This window comes from Thermobia domestica, chromosome 4 (genome assembly GCF_964235325.1).
Source record: "Thermobia domestica chromosome 4, izTheDome1.hap1.1, whole genome shotgun sequence".
Lineage (NCBI taxonomy): Eukaryota > Metazoa > Arthropoda > Insecta > Zygentoma > Lepismatidae > Thermobia > Thermobia domestica.
In genome coordinates this window covers 87,898,826-87,921,616 of record NC_137457.1, presented here as the reverse complement: position 1 = coordinate 87,921,616, position 22,791 = coordinate 87,898,826, and positions in this window count along the sequence as shown.

The following is a 22,791-nucleotide window of genomic DNA, read 5'->3' as shown; positions in this document are numbered from 1 at the left end:
TCGTTTTCTACTCGTCTTGTATTGTATAGCTAAAATGGATCCCCACGCTCCGCCCCTGCCCCGCTGAGACGCTGAGATGTTTTATTATCCTAAAGAAATTTTAAAAATAGACCAATGTTTGTAATTAACACAAGCAAGAATAAATCAGTAACTGTAAGTGATAGAACTAATTTGAAATTGACTGTTAATTTTGAAATCGATGTACCAGATAAAACGACTTTTATGATGTAATGATTGGTAAGAAGAACTTTGAATATGATGTGCAGAAAGAAAAATGTTTAATCAATTATATGTTTACTAGATTTGTTTAGTTTGTAAGTATTTTTATGGTAATTTCATAAAACACTTATTTAATAAAAATGAATATTTCAGATAATATTCCACGAGAGAGTGTAATTGCGTTAATTGAGAATACTATATTAACCTTTAAAGGTTAAATGGTGTTGATATACCAGTGATTACTGCAGAAGCTGATAAAATGCTCTTATAATAATATAATATACTGTAACAGGAATATATTAATAAACCCTGTAGAAGGTGAGAGTAAAATTGATAACGTAATAAGGTTGATTTACGCATATTTTATTCTTTTGAACTTCATTTTTTGTTAATAATTTTTTTAAGATTTAATGTAGCTTCGGAGAAAGAGTATTATAAAATCTTATAGGAACCAAAATATCCATTATTTTCATATTTTTTGTTTTGAATTTGCCGGCCAGTAGAACATATTCAAGCAGTTACTCACTTACTCAATAGAAGGCTTTACATATCATTTAGTTTATAAATTTGCTAATAGATGTCTCTTGCTGTTACCAAGCTTTTCCAATATTTAAATGCTTATCTAACAGATAGCTTTGTCTTGATGCATCAGTTTCTTTCTATGTGAATAAAAGAGTGAATGTTCTAACAATCCACAGTTCTAGACAGTAGCTCAATTGGTTAGTGTGCGGTTCCATAAATCTTGCGGTTCGTAACTGACAACCTAATTTCGAATCCTTGCCGAGGACGTGCAAATTTATATCTGCGGCCGGGGTATAAATTTTGAAATTCCCAAGGAACTGTAAAGTGAATTAATTTAACGGTTGTGTTCCATCTCAGATCAGCGTCCTCACCTCTGACTCAAGTGTGGGATATTGCTGGGGTGCTTGATTCTTGGAAACAACAAATTAAAAGGAAAGGGAAAAACCTCGCGCCAGGAATAACATAGAAACAATAAGATTGTTAGCTGTGTGGGTGAATATTGTGTCTCGTATTCAGATAGGGACTACCAAGGGTGAATGGAAAGCCACAATTGCACTTACAGACCTCAAAAGAAGTTGAACAAAAAATCTGGGTCCATGTGAGGGGAAACATCAACAACAAACATCAGCGATGACCTATCAGATGGATGCTGGATTTCTGCGACGGCAGTTTTTCTGAAATAATCTCTGATTTTTAAACATATTTATTTAACCTATTTCATATTATCTCGTGTTAGGGCATTACAGCGCTGGTACTGGAATATTTCAAATGAATCAGCGACAGATCACCTGTTCCAGCATAAACGCTATACTTACAGGGTGTCCGAAAAGTCCTTCCCTGAAAACAGAAATTGATAACTCAGGCTAGAAATAAGACAGAAATATGAAACTTGTGTTGAATTGTTTACAAACTATAAAAGTTTTTGTCTGTGTTAGGTTTGATCTGTTTTACCAAGTCTCAATTTTGTTTGTTTTAGGTTTGTAGTACGTAAGTAAGAAGCCCAAGAAGCCATGCCAACCAACCAGGAGAAGGCACAGTGTGTCCTGTGGTACCATGAGACACGATCACCAACCACGGTGCACAGGCAGTTCGACAACATTTGGGAGGACTCCACCTGATGTCAAGAGCATTAAAGACTGGTATGAGAAGTTCAAGAACACAGGGTCGGTTGCTGACCTTCCAAGGTCTGGTCGACCAAGAACCTCAGCAGACACGGTGGAGGCTGTGCGGCAGTCTTTCCTGAGAAGTCCTAAGAAATCGGTGCGCAGGGCCTCACGTGAATTACAGATGCCAAAAAGCTCTATCCATGACATTTTACACAAACGTTTATTGTTTCGTGCTTACAAAGTGCAACTCGTTCAGGCCTTGTTGCCCGACGACGGTACACGTCGATATGACTTTGCGGTCGTAATGCTATCACGTATTGAGGACGATAATGGTTATCTCAGACGAATTGCCTTTTCCGACGAAGCGAAATTCTTTGTCAGTGGAGTAGTGAATCGCCATAATGTACGCATTTGGGGTTCAGAACCCCCCAGGGAGGTGAGGGAGTTAACCAGAGGCAGTCCAAAGGTGAATGTTTGGTGCGCGTTATTGCACGATCGAATTATCGAGCCATTCTTCTTCGCTGAGGATACCATCACATATGCAGTGTACCTGGATATGTTGCAGCTGTATGCTGTTTCTCAGCTGCTTCAGTATCGCCCCGATGTCGTTTTTCAGCAAGACGGTGCACCACCTCATTGGGGTTTGGACGTCCGTGCCTATCTCGATAGGAAATTTCCTGGGTGATGGATTGGTCGTGATGGACCAACAGCTTGGCCTCCACGCTCTCCTGACATAACCCCATTAGACTTCTTTTTATGGGATTATGTCAAGGATGAGGTCTACCGAACACGTGTACCAGATCTTGAAACCCTGCAGAAACCCTCGACCACAGTCGTTGCGTCGATCCCTCCAGTGATGTTGGGTAATGTGTGGATGAAAATTGAATATCGCCTAGATGTGCTACGTGCTACCAAGGGTGCTCATGTGGAAGTGTACTGATGCGACCAAAACTTTTATAGTTTGTAAACAATTCAACACCAGTTTCATATTTCTAGCCAGAGTTATCAATTTCTGTAATCAGGGAAGGACTTCTCGGACACCCTGTATTATAGCTTCCTTCCCATTGAATTTTTAAAATTAATTTTCAACGGATTTTAATAATTCAAGTGAAAAATGAAAGCTTATCAACTGGAGATCAAAATGCAATAAATATATTTTGTATACGATCCCATTGCAGGTAATTAGAGATAGTTTTTATGATTCAGTGTCATAAAAGTCTACGCGCAAAACACCCAGCCCAATTTCACCCTACTCAATCTGTGCTAGTCAAAGATAATTCCAAAATGGGTTGGCTTGGAATTTCGGCCCAGAAGTTACCAATCTACACTACTTATATTCCATCTCAGTATTTAGGCACGAAGGACGTCCTCTTTGTCGAAAAGCATTGGAGGAACATCCAAGGTTACCGCGATGCTGTATATTTGTCAAAATAATAGTTTCAGTTAAGAAATATACAGTGTGGAAGCTTTGGAAATATACAGGATACATGTGTGGACAGATTCGTAAGTGTTGATTTTTATTTCTGGCTGTATGATCCTACAAACTAAGATCTGGTACTTCAAAAATGTTTAGGATTTCCTCTCAACCTCTAAAATTTCCGTTAGATTACGATAAACCGGTTTATGTACAATTTTCTCTGTGTACGTAGTAAATGTGTTTTTTTATTAACATGGCGCTGGGTGTAGGTTTGTTAGTAGTAGAATTAATGACCATTATGTCACTGTAAACGTTAACAGGGACTCTCATTTATTCTTGAATTGACAAAAGCTTCCAACTGAAATGGGTTGAACGATTTTTGGTGAGGGTTCTTTTCCCATTAGGAAAGGGACCTATATTTCTTTCATTAATAGTAATTTAGTTCATAGAAGGGCGATTGGGCTCTGATTATTCCGTTTCATTTTTCCTGTTCATAGAGTCGGTTTAGGATGGTGAAATTTAGTGATTGTTTGGTTTATGTATAATTGAGTTGTGTGATAATATGATTTAACATGTGTAGTTATATGTATTGATATTTGTTTTATTAATTCATGTGGGTTGGGGCATGTATGTAAATAGTACGTAAATACGTAAATAGTAGAAGTAAGGTTTAAGTGAAAGTATGATTTATTTATTGAGGGACAGTGTATGTTTGTTTGATTGTTCATCTCATTTAGTCCGTCGTAATAAATACGTTAATTAATGATGCAAATTCACACTAATTCTGTACCGTAACTACGTAGTATATTGCTTAAAGTTAAGGATAACGGAGTCCAAAGTGTGTTTTCGTACTACCACTGCCATCTCGTGTCAAGCTATGAACTACTCGATGCTAGTGTTTTGTTAATCAGTAACATAATGATATAGTCCACCCGAATTTACCCTTCTTTTGTAATTATTGATGCTTAAATATTAATTCAGTGCCACATGAAAAAATGTGTAGAAAAATCCCATTACAATTTGGTATCTGTGAAAAGCACAATGATTTGTATAGTTATGTAATCTAATTATTGCAAAAATTAAACTTTATGTTTATCCTTAAACTGAAGTTTCTGTATATTGCTTTATTTTGTTGTCAGGCTCCAATTTCAAACTTTCAAAGATGATGGAGTGCGTGTTTCGTACTTTCTGAAAAGAAAAAAGAAATTTTTGGTGGACCGAGGAGTTGGGTGGCAGAAACATTGCACCAAATCGAACAAAATTCTGAGTGAAAATTGTACATGTAAAATAAGCCCTTTCTTGTTTACCAGTGTGTCCATCCAATTTCTTTAAATTTGGCAGATCAACAGTATGCACAAACAGTATAGTGTACTTTGTAGTATTTCAGGAGGCGCCTTTAACCCTTACAATGTGTTTCCGCATAAAAACACATGTCGATTTATTTCTTCCTTGCTATTGATGTTTCAAATATGAATCAAATCGGATAGGGGCATTTGAGAAAGATGGAGGGTCTTATTTTACATATATAGTAGTATGTATACCTCACTTCTGGCGCATTTCCCCTCTACCCCTAACTACCAAAAAAATTATGAAGCCACCATTAACCATTACACTTTAACACAAAAGGATAGCGCAAAGTATTCCCATAACTACAATGTTAAAGTGATATCGCATATGCTTTTATGACATTTAAAATCATAAAAACTTACATCTAAAAACTTACAATCTAAAATCTTACATCTAAAACTACATCTCTTCTATCTTATAATGACCCCATGGTAGGATATTGATCCCGTCTTTTAGAACACATCTTTTATCGTCTACACAACTTAAAGCTAACTTATTTACTTCTATACTGTACAAATCGTGTTTATAACTTCTAATTAAATTCATCTTCTTATAATACTCCGTTTGACTAATCAAGCAGTCCTTATATTCGTTAAATGTAAGTTCTTTATACACGACACTCTTCTTAACGCCTTTACCTTTCTTACAACACTTTTCTTTATCGAACTTACCTTTAAAGTCTTTATCTGCTAAATCTATTTGAGGTGCTTTTATACTGTACATCTTACTTCTTAAACCTACAAACTCTTCTATGATTGTACCTTTAATCTCATCCTTCATTTTACCAAGTATTTTCTTATTGATCTGTGGTATGTTGTATCTATTGTTTTGAGGGTAATCACTTGTATCGAAGTAATCAATATAATTTTTCATATGTTTGTACACATCTTTTGTTTGAATGTGGTAAATGTAACTATCTGTGTCTGTGTAACATATTTCTATCTTGTCTTGATACTTTGGCTTCATCACTTTATAATGAAAGTCATACATTAAATACTTTGAAAGATCTAATATACTCATTCCAACATATATCGGTTTGTTAAAGCTTAGTTTGGTTTTATTTAATACTATCGCACATAAGTTCTCTGTGTAAATAGTTCTACTTTTAAAGTTTGGTTGAGCAATTAGTTTCTCTACTCTAGCTGGATCACATTCTACTTTTATAGGCTTACATCTCTATCCAATATTTCCCATTGTCTTCCCGAATACACTGTTGTTCATCAGCTTATAGAAGTCTTTCTCAAAGTCATTTGTTGCTTTTGTTCTCATTTGTGTGTTTTAATCTATATAGTTCTTTAACCAATCTGATTGTTCAAACTCTATTACTCGATGTATCGTCTTAAGTTTTAATCTAAGTTATAGACACTGTTTTAAGTTTCGATAGTGAATCACATATTTCTCTTTATCATATAGAGTTGTTAATAGCTTTGATTGTTTTGAACCAGGTGGACATATATTTTGAGCAGCTAACGGATAGTCTTTGTGATAGTCATCTAACTCTTTTGAATATTCAAGATCAACTTCTAATATGTAACCAGTATTACAATTATCAGGTATGCTTGCGAAATCGGTTTCATTTATCTCTTCTTCACTCAACCATCTAAATTCCTTACACGGTAGATACTGATTCATAGCCCATCCATATAGATTATTTGCGTCTAACTACATTAGGTAAGAATCATGTTTGTTCTCATTATATTCTTCCATGTATTTATTATTTGCTTTTACATATCTTTTGGAACATTGACTAATTCCACCTCTTATACCTTTCTCTATCATCAATACCTTATCATAATCAGTTAGTAACTCTAGTTTTATATTTGTCATCTTTAACATTGCATCCGAAGCTAAACCTGGTGCTGTCATATACCATGCTGGATCAAGACCATAAGCCTTAAGACATGTCTCTCTAAAGTTTTCAAACACATCTGCTAATAACAGGACATCAGTTTTTAGGTATAGATCATGGTATTGTCCGAGGTTATTAATTTTAAATGTCTCCATTACTTTCTTTGCATGCTCATAATCCTCATCACTAATATGTGTGTTAGTTAACTTGTTGAAGAATGCTTCCTTTGATGGTAACTTCCTCTGTCTAAACTTATTCCAGTCACTAACATAATCATACGGGTAAACACCTTTTCTTATTACAAGTCTGAATTGTTCTTCACTAGGGTAGAAGTGTTGTGTATGAATCATTTGTTCTCTTGTTAGGTTTGACGATAGTTTATTTAAACTGCAAGCCATAAATCTAAATGAGTCTATGAATTTTAATTTGATGGTTCCAACATTTTTACTGAATGATATATATCGTTTTTCGTTATTAGGAATTAAATCTTTTGGCTCTTTATTACATCCTACCTCTTTAATAAACAAATGGGAATCATATCCTGTTAGATTATGAATAATCACTGGTACAAACTTAGGTACTTTCACTTTTACATTACAACTATTACATAATGCAGCTACAAACTTTCCAGTTATGTGATCGTGATGTTTAACTTTATGATTATTTGTAGTATATATTACTTTACAGTAAGAACAGTGTGTAGGCTTATTGAATTCTTTTCTCTCCTTACTTGTTAAAGGTACTTCGTTATTCTGTTTATATATATTTGATATCTTTTTGGCTTCTTTCTTTAACATACTTATGAACTTTTTAGCTGCATCTTTACCTCTATACACAACAGGATTTGTTTTAGTTCCATCGCTCTTTACAATATAGTAACAGAATCCAGATGTTTTATGTTCTTGATATTTCTTAGTATATGATTCATTTTGTGGATAGCATTCATTACAACCCATAACCTTGTGTAGTAGACACTCAAAGTCAGCATAAATCACAAATGGCATCTTCATCGTATATTGGTAGTTTTTAAATTCAACGTATGTATTTTTTGGTGGCATTTCTATTTTAACAGCTTCATGACTAGAACAATCTTTCTCATGCCTATCTAATGCATCTTGTGAGTAGAAATATAACAAACGTCTATCACATAAATATTTTCGGGCTCTCCACTTAGTCATTTGACTGCTAACTAACCTACTCAAGTCTTTTATCCAACAGTAGTGTGTTTTATTTTCTTCTTTTACATATAATAAATTAACATGTGTTTCTCTTTTGTTTTGAGTGTGATATAAAATGTAGACCACGTATTGCTCGTTGTAGGTATAAACGTTAATTGATATATCAAGTATTCTTTCAATTTTTGGAATATCACTTAGTTTTACTGGAAAATGAATATCTTTTAGTTTAGATTCTAAATCTATGAAGACGTGCTTATATTTTGATGGTCTTTGGGGGTCTTTCTCAATAGGATGTAATGCAGAAGAAATCGCATATAAGAAACATTTTTCATCCGTGTTCTTTACATTGATAACAGCTTTTTTCGGTTTAATTGTATCTGGTAGTTCTATGTATGATGATCCTTCATATGGTGTGTATTTATTAAGTGCTAATTCTAAAAAGTTAATATTGATAAGAGCCCAACCAGAACCTCTAGCTTGGAACTCATCCATTCTTGTTCTTAATATTTGTTTTGCAGTAGTTATAAATTCTTTTAAGTTGGTTGATTGATGCACTTCTCTATTATTGGTGTTGAAATAGAAGGTCTGTATTTCTTTTCCTTTCTTATATTCACAGTTTATCAAAAGATTAACTTTCAATGAATTATGTTTCTCTAAGCTGATGTTTATTCTATTTATTAAAGCTTTCGATGTTGAGGTGATATATTGTTCTAGAGGATAGTGTTCTTTATAATCTGTTTTAAATCTCCATGTTTCTAATCGTTTTTTAAATGCTGTTTCTTTGAGTTTTACATCAATTGGTACTGATTCAGTTTTTACTTTTGATTCTTCAAATACTTCTTGTTTAAATGGGAATATATTTCTAATCTTTCTTCTGCTTTGCTCATCTTCATATTGTTTAAGAAGGTTTATTAGTTCATGTTTTCGTAATCGGGAATATCTTTTGATTCCCTTCTCTTTACATTGTCGTCTTAACTCTATTACAGTAAACTTACTATAATTACTCATCTTATTTATACTATAGAAAATCTTACTATATTCTTCAATTTTTATCTACACCAACATTTTTTACTTCATTTTCGTCCATTTTTTAACACATCGTTCAAACATCTGCATGTGCCTACATATGTTTAAACTGCGTGTTAGTCTAGAACTTTCATGGGAAGACCCATCAAAATTACTTATACGCATCTAAAACTGAATCATTTTTGTAAGCTTACTCATCGTTTGTTAATTGTCTTCTATGATTACAAAACATTTTTCATAAAAGTCGTGTGATAATCAAAAAGCAATAGATAGACAAATTCTTTTGTATACATACGTGCCAGAAATTAAATTTGTCATATCCGATCTTCCACATGGTTCTACATAGTAAAATGGGTTTTGCAGCTCCCCGAAAAACTGGGAAGCTAGGTTTCTCTTATAATAATCCAATAAATCTTTTGAGTGTTAGTTTTCTAACCAATGATCAAATCTTTTTGCTGACATACTTGGTTATGAGAAGACCGCAAACGCCATTGAAAGACACGTAGATGAAGAAGGCAAAGTTACATACAAACAAATACGACTACCGGAAACGGGGACTCGCGAACCCATCAAAGTCACATATACGCATATTAAAATTAAATCATTTTTGTAAACTTACTCATCATCATCATCGTAATCATCACTACCATATTTATATTCATCATCACTACTCATATCAGTTTTTTTTTGCATTATTAATAATTCTTTTTCCTTTAACAGTACTTGCTTCTCTAGTATTGCCGCTAGAAGTTTAAGATCATGATGAATTAGTTTAAGTCTATCATGTAATAAATCAAATTCTTTCTCCATATTTATTACATAGAAAACCAACAAAAATGAGATAAATTTAAAAAATGTGGTTGTGGATTAACGCTCGGTATTGATTCGATACCCCTTTACTTCTGAAAAAAATTTTCTTACCTTCTTTGTCTACATGATCTTGGATGGCGTTTCTGGGTTGTGAATACTCTAACATTGTACACTCCCGCCATTGTCTACATATTACGCTCCTAACTCTATCAATCTGTTTAACCGCCTCAAAGAACAAGAAGCTATCACAACCCAAGGCAATCCACTTAAAAACAGACGAATACGAAAGCCAAGGGTGGCTTGTAGCCCCCATTGCTTCTCTACTAGTGCTGCTAAAAGTTTAAGATCATGATGAATTAGTTTAAGTCTAATTAGTTTACATGGCTAGTGCTAATAAAACATTATCTTACAAACCTATATTTGATTGTGTATGTACATATTTAGATATTGGTGGTTATAATATTTAATATTGGTGGTTATAATTATATAAGACAAAATAAATTTTAGCATCTCCGTAGGTATGTTAGACCATTTGTTCAAGAAAGCCACTAAGGAAAACAACTCATTTCTTATACAAAACATTCTCTATGCAAACGTTATGAATTTGTTTGATGAAATATTAGATTCACTGACTGCTGAACAATGGCTATCTATAGGTTATGAAGATTATGAGGGGGAATATAACTATGATCACATTACAGAAGACTTCATATGTAAATATCTGCAGAAAGTTAATTTGAGCGAAATATGTGTATGGAAAAAGTTATCGGAAGAGTTTATAAGAGAATTAGCCGATAAAGTTGATTGGGATATTATTTCAGGAAGCCAAGACTTATCAGAATACTTTATAAGAGAATTTGCAGATAGAGTTGATTGGAAAGAAGTATCGTATAATCAAAACCTATCTGAAGAATTTATTAATGAGTTTATAGATAAAGTTGATGCTATATCTTATAGAAACAAACTCTCTGAAGCCTTTATACGAGAACATGCAGATAAGGTTTCTTGGTGGTACTTATCTGGAACTCATCAATTATCAGAAAACCTTATAAGAGATTACGCTGACAAAGTAGATTGGGAAATGATTTCAATGTCTCAAAATTTAACAGAAGAATTTATTGCAGAGTTCAAAGACAGAGTTCATTGGCATAACATTTCAATTTATCAAGACCTCTCTGTAGATTTTATATATTTATTTAGACATTACGTAGATTGGAGAGCTATAATAAGAAAATATCAAAATAATCCCGATTTAGGTGATATATTGAATTTAGCATTCGATGTTACAACAGATGGTTTGCTTAATGTTTAACTAATTAACTTTTATGATTATTATATCATAAAAGTCGTAACCTTAATTATTAGATATTAACCAAATCTTCTGATTGATGTTGTTTCTTTATCCCCTCCTTTTATTAGATATGTAGAGCAACAGAGCAAAAGTGCTCCATTGCTCCTCCTGTTATTTGATAAGTAGAGCGTCAGCCGGAAAGTCGACCTACGCTTTTTTTATTGTAATAGTCTAATAACTCTTTTGAACTTAATACAGACCAGACTCGTTGATGAAGATTGTATGTTGTTGTGGATTAACGCGGGCCCCCGTTTCGGGGACCCGTATTTGTTTGTATGTAACTTTGTCTTCTTCATCTACGCGTCTTTCAATGGCGTTTGCGGTCTTCTCATAACCAAGTATGTCAGGGATGTTCAAAACTCACTATCCTTACCTTAACGAATATCCAAATACGAAACTTACTGTTAATTATCTCTTATACTTAAAAACAAATCAACAACAAACCCATCACCTTCTTCTCCATCCGCATTCTTTAGGTCTACATGACAACCATGCGAAATAACACAATCATACTTTTCTTTTACTTTGTTTAGGAGGTTAATCGAGTTTGGGTCTTTGGTTTTAGACAATGTAGTCATGTCCGGATATTTTTCTTGTAAGCATTGTAATCTTGTCTTTATGTTACACTCTTGAATTCTTCCAACCCAATACCTGTAACTCTCATAGCTCTTTACTTGTTCTCTTTTGTCTGTTTCGTACTTTTCTAATATCTTTTGTAGTTGAATAGGGGAGAGATTCTTTTTAACAATAACTAGTTTGTGTACTTTCCCCGGATCTTCTGTATGTTCAGCTGCTATATCTCTAAGTCTTGTGTTTTCTATTCTTAAATCGTTCATTTGTTGTTCTATCTCTTCTACTCTTCTTTGCAGCTCTTCTTGGTCTTCTTGAATCTGTTTAAAATTAGAAACGAAATAGTCTTCGATGATAACAGAACATTTTTCGTAAAAGTCATGTGATATCCAAAAAGCAATAGCTAGGAAAATTCTTTTGTATACATATGTTCCAGAAATTATATTATTTATCTCGTTTGCTACAGGTTTTATTTCGTATGTTGAACTTTTTAAGTGGAGCACATCTGCTCTATTTATTTTTTTTGTAATATTCACTAAGATTCTTTGAGCTAACCTATCGTAACCAATCTTTAAACGGCTTATCATCACTCTGACACAATTTAGTAGCATTGAAGTAACCTGTGTTCTTATCTATAATCAGTTTAAAATCGCCAAAGATACCATACCAATAGTTATCTTTGATCTGTTCATGGCAAATATCATTTAAACTATGAGAATTATCCATAGTACTCATATTTATTATATATAATGTTTATTTAATCATTTTTTGAAATCGTTACACTCTTACTAATCATCTAACACAGAGAGTAACGGTTCGCTAGCCTTTTATGGAAAAATAACCATAAGAGACAAACATTTATATTTACACTACCTTAAGGAATACAGACCAGACTCGTTGATGAAGGTTGTATGTTGTTGCGGACAAACGTGGGTCCCCGTTTCCGGGACCCGTATTTGTTTGTATGTAACTTTATCTTGGAGCAGCTCCTACGGTTATAGGGGTTGGTTTTTCTGTTATAGTATTCTATTAGCTCTATAGATTCTTTATTTTTTAGCCAATTATCAAACCTTTTCCCACCATCTTGACACAGTTTAGTAGCATTGAAATATCCTGTAGATGTGTAGAAGAGCAGGTGCGTATTTCTTCTCCATTGCTTTTTTGTTGTGATGCTACTTTTTTTGATAATTTCTACAGCCGGAATTCCGGCCCTGGAAATATATGTTATGAGAGTAAAGTTTCGTTACCCCTATCTCATTTAAACTATCCTTTTATGGAATAATAGCCATAAAAGACAAACATTTACATTTACACTACAACACTACTTTTTATCTATCCAACTATTATGTGAATCATCAAAACCTAGCCATTTAACATATACTTTATCACCTTTCTTTCTCAACACTTTCTCCACCAAGTATTCATCTTTATGTTTCGTCTGTAATAGTTCTGGTTCGTAAAATCTACCTTGTACATCCTCTTCTTCTAAATCTTTAATTCTATATGTAGGTGGATTAGATGCAATAACTTCACTAATAAAAATTACTTCTGTTGACCAATTAGGTGCATATCCTTTCTCAAATAACCCTTTCGACTTACTTATACGAACATGATCACCTAACTTGTATTTGGGCTTAACACGCTTATATTCTTTTTGATACACTTTCTCCAATATTGTTTGCTCATTCTTCTTATTAACTTCTATAGGCTTTAAACCAATTGTTCTATGTACTCTATTATTATACTCACTAACCAATGTTGGTAATATCTCTATCCATTTATAATTTCCTTGTGTTGTGAACCTTTTCCACATGTTTTGTTTAAGTGTTCTATTAAATCTCTCAACAACAGAAGCTTTCTTACCACTATAGGTTGAGTAATGATTAATCTTATTTCCATCCATTAACTTCTTAAATTCATAATTGTAAAACTCTTTACCTTGATCAGTTTGTAAGTTACTAGGTTTTCTTGTTCTTAATATGGATTCGAATGCTTCTGAAACATTTTTACCACTCTTATCTTTAACAGGAACAGCAAACGCATATTTTGAAAACACATCTATAATCGTTAGCAGATACTTATAACCTTTATTTAATTTGGAAACACCTTTTAATACTCCACTATCCATTTCAACAAGATCAGCTTGCCAAAGATCATCGATACCTTTTATAACTACACTTAATCTGTCAAAGTTTTTTCTACATGGTTTGTGAATTTCTTCTATAATGTCTTCTCTAACACCTTTATCTTCTTCTAGTCAATCATTCTTTTTAACGAATTGGGTTTTAGTAACACCACATACAGAACAAATACCTTTCTTTAGATATCTTCCATTCTTTGTTTGTTCAATTGTAATGGTATCTCTCTCCGTATCAGTCAATTTCTTACACTTAACACAATACATCATCATTATTTATTGTATAGAAAATCAACAATATCTAAAAGGATATTTTTATAAACGTATATACCTGATATTTCATTATTGGCTTCGATACCACCAAGTTTGATTTCATAAGTCGCGTTATTGAAGTTCCCGATTTTCCGGGAGCCAAGCTTTTTCTCATAATATTTTACACGTCTCTTAGATCGTTTATTTTCTAACGTTACCGTTATAAGAAAGTACACCAGGACAAGACAGCTAATCATAAAGCGTTTCTGTGTTTGTTTTGTGTTAATTTGTCTTATTGATGGTAACACTTCCTCGAACACCCAATCTTGAAACGGTTCTGCTTTAGGCTTTTTTGATATTAGTAAGAATGAGTAGAGACCGGTTTCGTTAATGAAAACAGTTTGAGGATGAGCCGTAAGGTGAGCGTTTTGCTCCCCCTTTAAAATCTCTATATGCCCGTTGATATTTTGTTCTTACATGATCTCTGATTGCTTCTTGTGGGTTTTGATATCCAAGAATGTTCCCAACGTCCTTAGGAAAGCTCTCTTTCTATGCACAATATAACAAACAAAAATTGACCTTCTTCCATAGCTGAATTTTTATTTGGTTTAATCGTTATTATATCATTCTTCTTAAAACCAAAAGGTATATTTTCAATCAAAGTATCACCTAAATATGTCTAAAAAGTATTTATCCAAACTTAATTCCATGTGCATTATTTTTCCATTATAGAGAAATGTGTAACCATTAGAAAGATTGAATATTTTAAAGATTGGCTCCTTAACATTCTTAATTCTTAATCGGCATAATAAAGGTATAGTTTATTTCTGCATAATCAATTTAGTAGTATCCATCCTAATCTTTTCAATATCTTCTTTCTTTATGTATGTGTGTTGTAACGTTTCTAATGCATCTTTAAATCGTTTTCTATTGTTCTCTAATTGAGCTTCTATTGATCTAAGTTGACTTATGCTAACAACATTATTTAAATTCTCCAACAATTTTAATTTTCTTCACTAATATCAACATCACCTTTTCTATCTTTAACGTTACGAAATATATCCATACTCATTTATTATAAAGAAAATGTCCATTCTAATTTTTGAACAGAAGCTATCACAACCCAAGGCAACCACTTAAAGACACGAATACCAAAGCCAAGGGGGCTACAGCGTAGCCCCCGGTGGGTTTAGTAACAACTTTACACAAACCATTCATAGTTCGTCGGCATTAACAAAAGTGAGCAAGAACAAACAACAAAAACTTTCTGTCAAATATGTCAGTGCCATTAGACTTTATATACAAAGAGCAACACCTCACGACTTTATTAGACGGAGCCCGGAATGTTTGGTTTAAAGCTGGTATCTTTTATGGATATAAACCATAAAAGCACTTAAACTTAATCATTTTTAATCATATACATAACATCACTAAAAGAATACCCTTGATTTAGAAGATTTAAAACCTTAACACAAAGATGACCACATATAACTGAATTAAAGCCTTGTATTCGTTCGTCATTTTAAAATAAGTTTTTGGTACCAAGATATTGTACTAGTTGTTTAGGAGGAACACCACCATAAGAATCGAACACGTACTTTATATTGTTATCTTTCCAATAGCATATCCAATGAGTGCCAATGTTTTCTGATTTATCAAGGTTAACACCATACTCATTTACATAGGGTTTTTGTGGAAGTTCATCAGCCATAAATACACCTCTAAATCGTTTTATCTTTAATTCTTTAACCAACCTCTCTATATCGAAGTTGGTCAATGGTTTTAGTTTTTTGACTTCTTTGGTTTACCTGCTCCCTGATTTTCTTCCATAGCCACATTGTGCCTTCTTTGTTCTTCAAGTTCTTGTTTATTCTTCTTAGCATCAAGTACAGTTTTAGTAATCGCTGCTGCACCACCTGCTAATGAGCCAACTGCTCCTAAAGCTCCTAAAATGGCTGGAATTGTAAAAATAAAACCACCCATATGCTCTTTCTTAATCTTTTTCATTTGTGCAGTAGTTAGAGTTAAATCCATTCCTTTAAATTCTTTAATTTTCTTGGATTTATCGTTAAGTTTTTTTTGTTAATACATGATCGATATTTAAATCCTTTAGTTCGTTATAAGGAACACTAAACATACAACCTTTAATAGTAACAAATCTTTAATAGAACACATCTTCCTATTTATTTAAGATAAAATCTTGGTTTGTGAAAGTACAGTTGTTGTAGCTCCACCAAATTCAATTAAGGAATCATTCTCATCAGTTATCTTTATCTCAAAATTATCAACCTTGTCTTTAGATATAGAGAAAAATAGTGGATAAGTAGGTTTGTAAATAATACCCTGTTTAAACACGGCATCTGTTTTAAATGATGCTATAATTCCTGTTTCTCTATGTGTGTATTCTGCATCTTTAACGAACATACCATCTGCTACATTACAGTGAACATTTATAGTATCGAATGAGTAAAATTTTGGTAACTTACTTCCAATATGTGTTTTGTTCTTTTTTAAAAATTCAAGAGCATTAAACCCGAGGACAGTACCTAAATTTCCTATTACGATATCAATATCACCTGTTTCTATTTTTACTCTATGTTATATGATCCTCTTTTAACGTTATGTTTATGGAGCGAGATTTTAAATAATCATTAAGACTGTTTAAGCTGTATTGACCACTTGGTATAAGAACAGGCTCATCTCCATAGTTAAACCACACATTATGTGTAACGTTTGGAGTTAGATATGTACTGTAAAACCCAACTAGTCCTATACTTAAATAGTTGCTACTGTTGTCTAATTCGTAATGGAGTTTCTTCTTTAAAACAGAAGTATCACTCGTTAACTTAAATACCTTAGCCATTTATTATATAATAAATGAATGAGTTTGATTTACCTAGAGATATTCCAAGAGAGAAAGTAATCAAGTTAATAGAAGATGTCAATCAAAAGTGAGAATACAGTTTAAAGAAGAAAAAGAGAAAACTACGAATTGTTAAATATGCATACTAGACTTTGATCACGTTATCAGTTATACTTTCTGCAACAACTGGGTTTATTAATATTTTTATACCTGTAACAATTTACTCAATATTAACAACATCTCTTGCAACTAGAAGTGCTATAATAACAGGTTTGTCTTCTAAGTTAAACATAAGCAAAAGAAAAGACGAGTATAAAACCATTGTCACTTGTATTAACTCATTTAAAGAACAGTTAGAGATGATAATAACATTAAATGGCGAAATATATAATGAATATATTAAAGATACGTTGCTTAAGATCAGAGAACAACTTAAAGATATAAGATCATAAAAGAGACGATTTTCTCTATAATAAATGAGTAAGAAAACTATTAATTGGGATGTTAAACAGATGATAAAAGAAACCACAGCTAAGAAAAGAAATGGAGAGCTTATACCTGATGATATTCGGTGTCTTATCGTGGGTCCATGTGGGTGTGGTAAATCATTTCTATTATTTAACTTCTTATTACAGCCAGGTTGGTTAAACAATAATTACTTCTATATATATTCTAAAAGCATGAATCAGCCAAAGTATGAGCAGTTAAAAGATCGATTTGAAAAGGCAGAACTAAAGTTTAAGAAGCAGATAGCAACGTTCTTAAGCAATAATGATTGTATTGTGCCTATTGATGAATGTGAACAATACTCTGTCGTTCTGTTTGATGATTAAATTCTAGAAAATCAAGATAATGTTAGAAATTACTTTACGAGAGGTAGACATAGACATTTAGACTGTTTCTATCTTGCACAGACATATTCAGAAGTACCTAAACAGCTTATAAGAAATAACGCTAACTTCCTATGCATATTAAGACAAGATGATACTAATCTTAGACATGTGTATAATGAGTTTGTTGGGAAGATATGTCTTATGATAAATTTAGAGATATGTTCAAAATGTTGGCAAGAAGATTATGGTTTTAAAGTAATTGATATGACAAGGAAGGTAAACAATGGTAAGTATAGAACAAGATAAAACACTTTATAAACGTTTGATGTTTTTTTTATGATTGACGTTTTAACGTTTGACGTTTTACACGTTTATTGACGTTTTTCACGTTTTTTGACGTTTTATCACGTTTATTGACGTTTATTCGTTTTCTATATAATAAATGGATGACAAAGAAATTAATAAGAATATAAAGTTAAAGGAGTTCTTGATAAATGGCTTCAAATCTTGGAAGAAAGAAAGAGCAGGTATATACGATAAATTTAAAACACAAGAGCAACCTGTAATTGATGCTATTCAAAACTTGGGAAATGAGGTCAAAGAAGTAGCAGAACAAAATAAAAATCTAATAACTGAACTTGTTCCAGTTGCACATAAGACGGCTTCAATAGATCCTAGTCTACTAGAAACACCTAAAAAGATAACTTATGATAGTTCCCCAAGTAGTAGTGATACGCCTATAACGGGAGAAATAAAACAAATGAGAAAACAAATTAAAGATAAAGTTGAAGGAGTAGAGCTTTTAACAACAGCACAATCATTTGGTAAGATTGCAACGAAATATTATAGTAAAAGAAATGATAGTATATTTGAAATAAGAACTGTAGAAGAAGATGGGAAAATAATAAATAAGATAGGAAATTTTGAAGTTAAAGTGAATGGTGATGATTTGATAATTAATGGTAAAACTTATAAAGGAACAGAAGGTCTATGGGAATTGTTAACGATGAATACTATTAAAACCATTGAAGATTATGATGATGACGATTTTGAATAATACAAGGAAATAATAATAGAATCAGATGCTGCCTTCCAAAAATATAATCGAGATAAAAAAGTAGCATCTAGTAGAGATTCTAAGTACATTAATATTATCAAGCCTGTTTGGGATAATTATATTAAACCATCTTTACCTCCAACTCCTAAACACGACACCTAAAAGGACTGGTGAAGGAATTAAACAATATACATAGATACCTAAAGAATATATATGGATGGATGATGTGAGAAAGTTAATTGATCGGTTAATAGTTATAGATGGAGAAGAAAAGGCCGGTAATAATAACTTTTATAATGAGAAAGTAGGTATAGTGAGTATGATTAATTTATTCCTAGTGATCTAAAAGGTATAGGGTATTTGATTAAGATCTTAAATACATTACCACCACGATTCTGGAATGATGAAAAGCTTGGGAAAGGATTAGTAAATGATTTGATTAATAAACTCACATTTGAATTACATATTCCAGGATTTTCACCCTGTGGTCCGGGAACTAAGCTACAAGAAAGATTAGAAAGAGGTGATAAAGGTATTAACCCATTAGATGAGGCTTGTAAAGAACATGATATATACTACAGAGACAATAAAGATACAGAGTCAAGACATATTGCAGATAAGGAACTAGAAACTAAAGCATGGAAAAGAACATTTAGTAATGATGCATCAATTGGTGAACGATTAGCTGCTTTTGGGGTTGGTACTGCTATGATTGCTAAGGTTAAGTTAGGATGGGGATTATAAGTTTTTTATTGTTATTATGTATGATACTTTTATGGGCATATCCCATAAAAGCGTTGTTTCAAGATTTTCTTTATAATAAATGGATAGTGTTGAGAGTTACGAGTTACAGAGTTTTAAAGCTAACACAAGAACATTTAATAATTTGAATGAAGCTAACAAAGATATTGAGTTTGATTTCGATGTGGGCGAAGGTTCATACATCCACACAAAGAAGATTGTCATATGACTTTTGAAGTTGTTGGTGCATCAGTTGGAGGAACATTTGGTGCAAATGATACTATAAAACTTGTAGATAACTTCTTACCATTCTTCTTTTCTCAAAATGAGGTTAGAAAGCATGGTGTTGTTATAGATAAGATTGAACTACCTGAAATAACTTCTACAGCTATCGGAACATTAAAGATTTCTAAACCAGAAGTTAAATATCTAAAACAAGCAGGATTTGAAACAGATGATAAACTTGGTCTAAGAAAGGACTTTAGCGTTTTGTACCCATTAAGATTAATTCCAGGCTTTTTAAGTGATTATAAAGAGGTTATGTGGAAAGATGGATTGAGAATAACATTTACAAAAGCTAACAACAATAACGATGTCTTGTACAAATGGGCTGGATCAGGAGCAGGTGCAGCAGCTCCTCATGATGGAAAAATAACAATAAAAAGTATGGAGATAAGAATGCCTATTGTTAAATACGAATCTAATTATGAAAACAAGTTAAAGTTGAATATTCTTAAAGAACCTAAATTCATGTTTTCATTCCATACTTATCAATGTGTTCAAAAGACTGTTACAGGTTCTTTTTTGGAGTTTGATGTTACTACTCAATTTAATTCTAGACAATTTGATATGCCTGATTTCGTAGTTGTAATGTTCCAAACTGATAGAAGTGGCAAACAAACAGCAGATGCAAGTAAGTTAGATCATTGTAAGGTAAAAAATATCTATCTTAAGAATGGAAGTAATGAGGTATTTCCAAAAGAATCAAGAAACTTAGATATTGCTAACAAGGATTGTTTTAAGATGTACGAAAATTATACTGCATTTAAGAGAATAACATGTGTCAATAACTAAATGTACTATGATCCTAAAGAGTTTATAGATAACAGGCCAATGTATGTGATTAATTGTAGTAAGAGGAAAAATATATCGGTAAATGAGAGAACAAACATAAAGATTATAGTAGACTTTGCAGAAGTAGTAGAAGAGTTTTAGATAGTTACATGTATGTTTGAATTGTTTTATGGAAATTTTTCCATTAAACGAAATAGACAAAAATGATTAAATATTTTTGGTGAAGATAAAAATTGAAGAGTGTTGATTGATTTCTATATAATAAATACGATGGCGAGTCATATTGAACTCTTAAATAAACTTGGAAGTCTTGAACAAAAACAGGTTATTGGATTAAGAGAATTAGAATTAAATACAGAATATAAGATTGTGAAAATGGAAAAGATTAAAACTAAGTATGGAAAGAGCATTTTAGTTGAGTGTGAGGAGTTTAAGGTTTTTCTTCCACCTAGATTTACTTAACAGATAAAATGATTGATGAGATCGTTAAAGATGGAATAAAAATCAAATACACTGGTCTAAAAGATAACTATCCAACTGTTGAGCTCTGTATGTAAATTTCAAATGAAAATCGGTTTTGCGAATCCAAAAAATAACAAAAATGAACAAAAATATGTCGTCAGAAGTGAAAAAAATGGAGTGAATAGAATGGATCATCAAATGAAATTTATACTTAGTAATAATTTCAATGTAATTGTGACAAATGTGCAAACCGTAGTTCAAGTAGTTTTGATATTAACGGCTGTCGATTCAGCTTGAATTATGATCAGTGGACAAAGTATAAGAAGTCATTGTTTCCTATAGAGAACGAAGTATCCGAACTTGTAATTTTAAGTATGTTTTAAGTGTATAAGTGTTTTTATAGTATCAAGACTATAAAAATTAAGACCTTTGGGTATACAGAACACAATGCCGTTTGAATTTTAAAGATATATGTATAAATAAATGATTTATTTGAGTCTTTGTAAGTATATTCTTAGAGTTATGCAACCTACAAAACATTCCATAGATAGGAAATTTATTTGTCTATTGATTGCCGTTTTAGTTTTGAAAATCGATTAATATTTGAGGAAGTTACAGCAAATTCGAAATTTCGGGAATTTTTTACGAGTTTATTTTTCTGTTTTCGGGAAAATGTTATTCTTTAAAAAAGTCTTAAAATTTTATTTCAATTATAACAATATTTTTATTTTTTCGATTTAATGAAATTTTGTAGAGATATTGAAAAAGGGGGAAATATCCTGTGGGTCATGCAGCCACTTATGCATTTTATAAAATTGGTTATGTTATTAGCATTCATATGCCGTTTGAATTTTTGAAATCGGTTAATTAGGGACCGAGCTATTGAATTTTAACGTTATTTGGGGGTAAGACTGCCAGTGTTGCCAACTCATTTTTAACAATTATCATATTTATTAGTAATGGGGTGAATTCATCCCTATATGTTTTAAAGCGATATCTTGAAAAATTAAAATCCTGGAACGTTCCGAAAAAAAAATATTGAGTTGGCAACCCTGACTTTTTTCTTTTTCCTTGCAACCTCGGATTTAGTTATGATATTCTGGTATCGCTGAGTGTTGATGGGAAGGAAAGAGAGAAACAGACTCAAGAGATATTTCGTCACGGATTCAATGACGTCATTTATGATGTATTCTCCTTCGAGGAGACTACGTCAGATAGAGCGCTCTCTCGACTGCTAGCTAGAAGTTCTGTTGAAGGAAGAGAGGCTAATGTGCATATATGTATGTTGATATGAGGAGAAAGAAAGAAAATCGGATTAGACGGTCTTGTGCTGGTACTGGAATCGTTCAAAATGAATCAGTGACAGATTGCCTGTTCGGGAGTTGTATGTATTCCTTCTCATTGAGTTTTTAAAGCTAATTATTAACGGATTTTCATGATTCAAGTGTCAAATGAAAGCTTATAAACTGGAGATTAAGATGCAATAAATATATTTTGTGCAGGATTCCATTGTAATATTTTAGATGTAAGTATTTATGATTTTAAATGTCATAAAAGCCTATGCGATCTCACTTTAACATTGTAGTTGTGGGAATACTTTGCGCTATCATTTTGCTTTAAAGTGTAATGGTTAGTGACGGCTTCGTAATTTTTTGGTAGTTAGGGTGCGGAGGGGAAATGCGCCAGATGTGAGATATACATACTACTATATATATTATCTAACCACAATTTCATTTGTTTCGGTCCACTCCTTCCTGCAATAATACAGTAATATTTATCTTTTCCGTAGGGGCCTTAGCCCTAACACTCTTTTCCTGCCCAAATTAAAACAAATTTCGTTTGTTTTGCAAATTGACTCTACACAAAATTTCGGTGCAATTTTCCACGTCTAGAAACTTCTCGCGTGTACTTATTTACACTTTTGATATTTTGTAATCAACGGTCTAGGTCTGTGGCCCAAACTACTTTTTTTTAGAG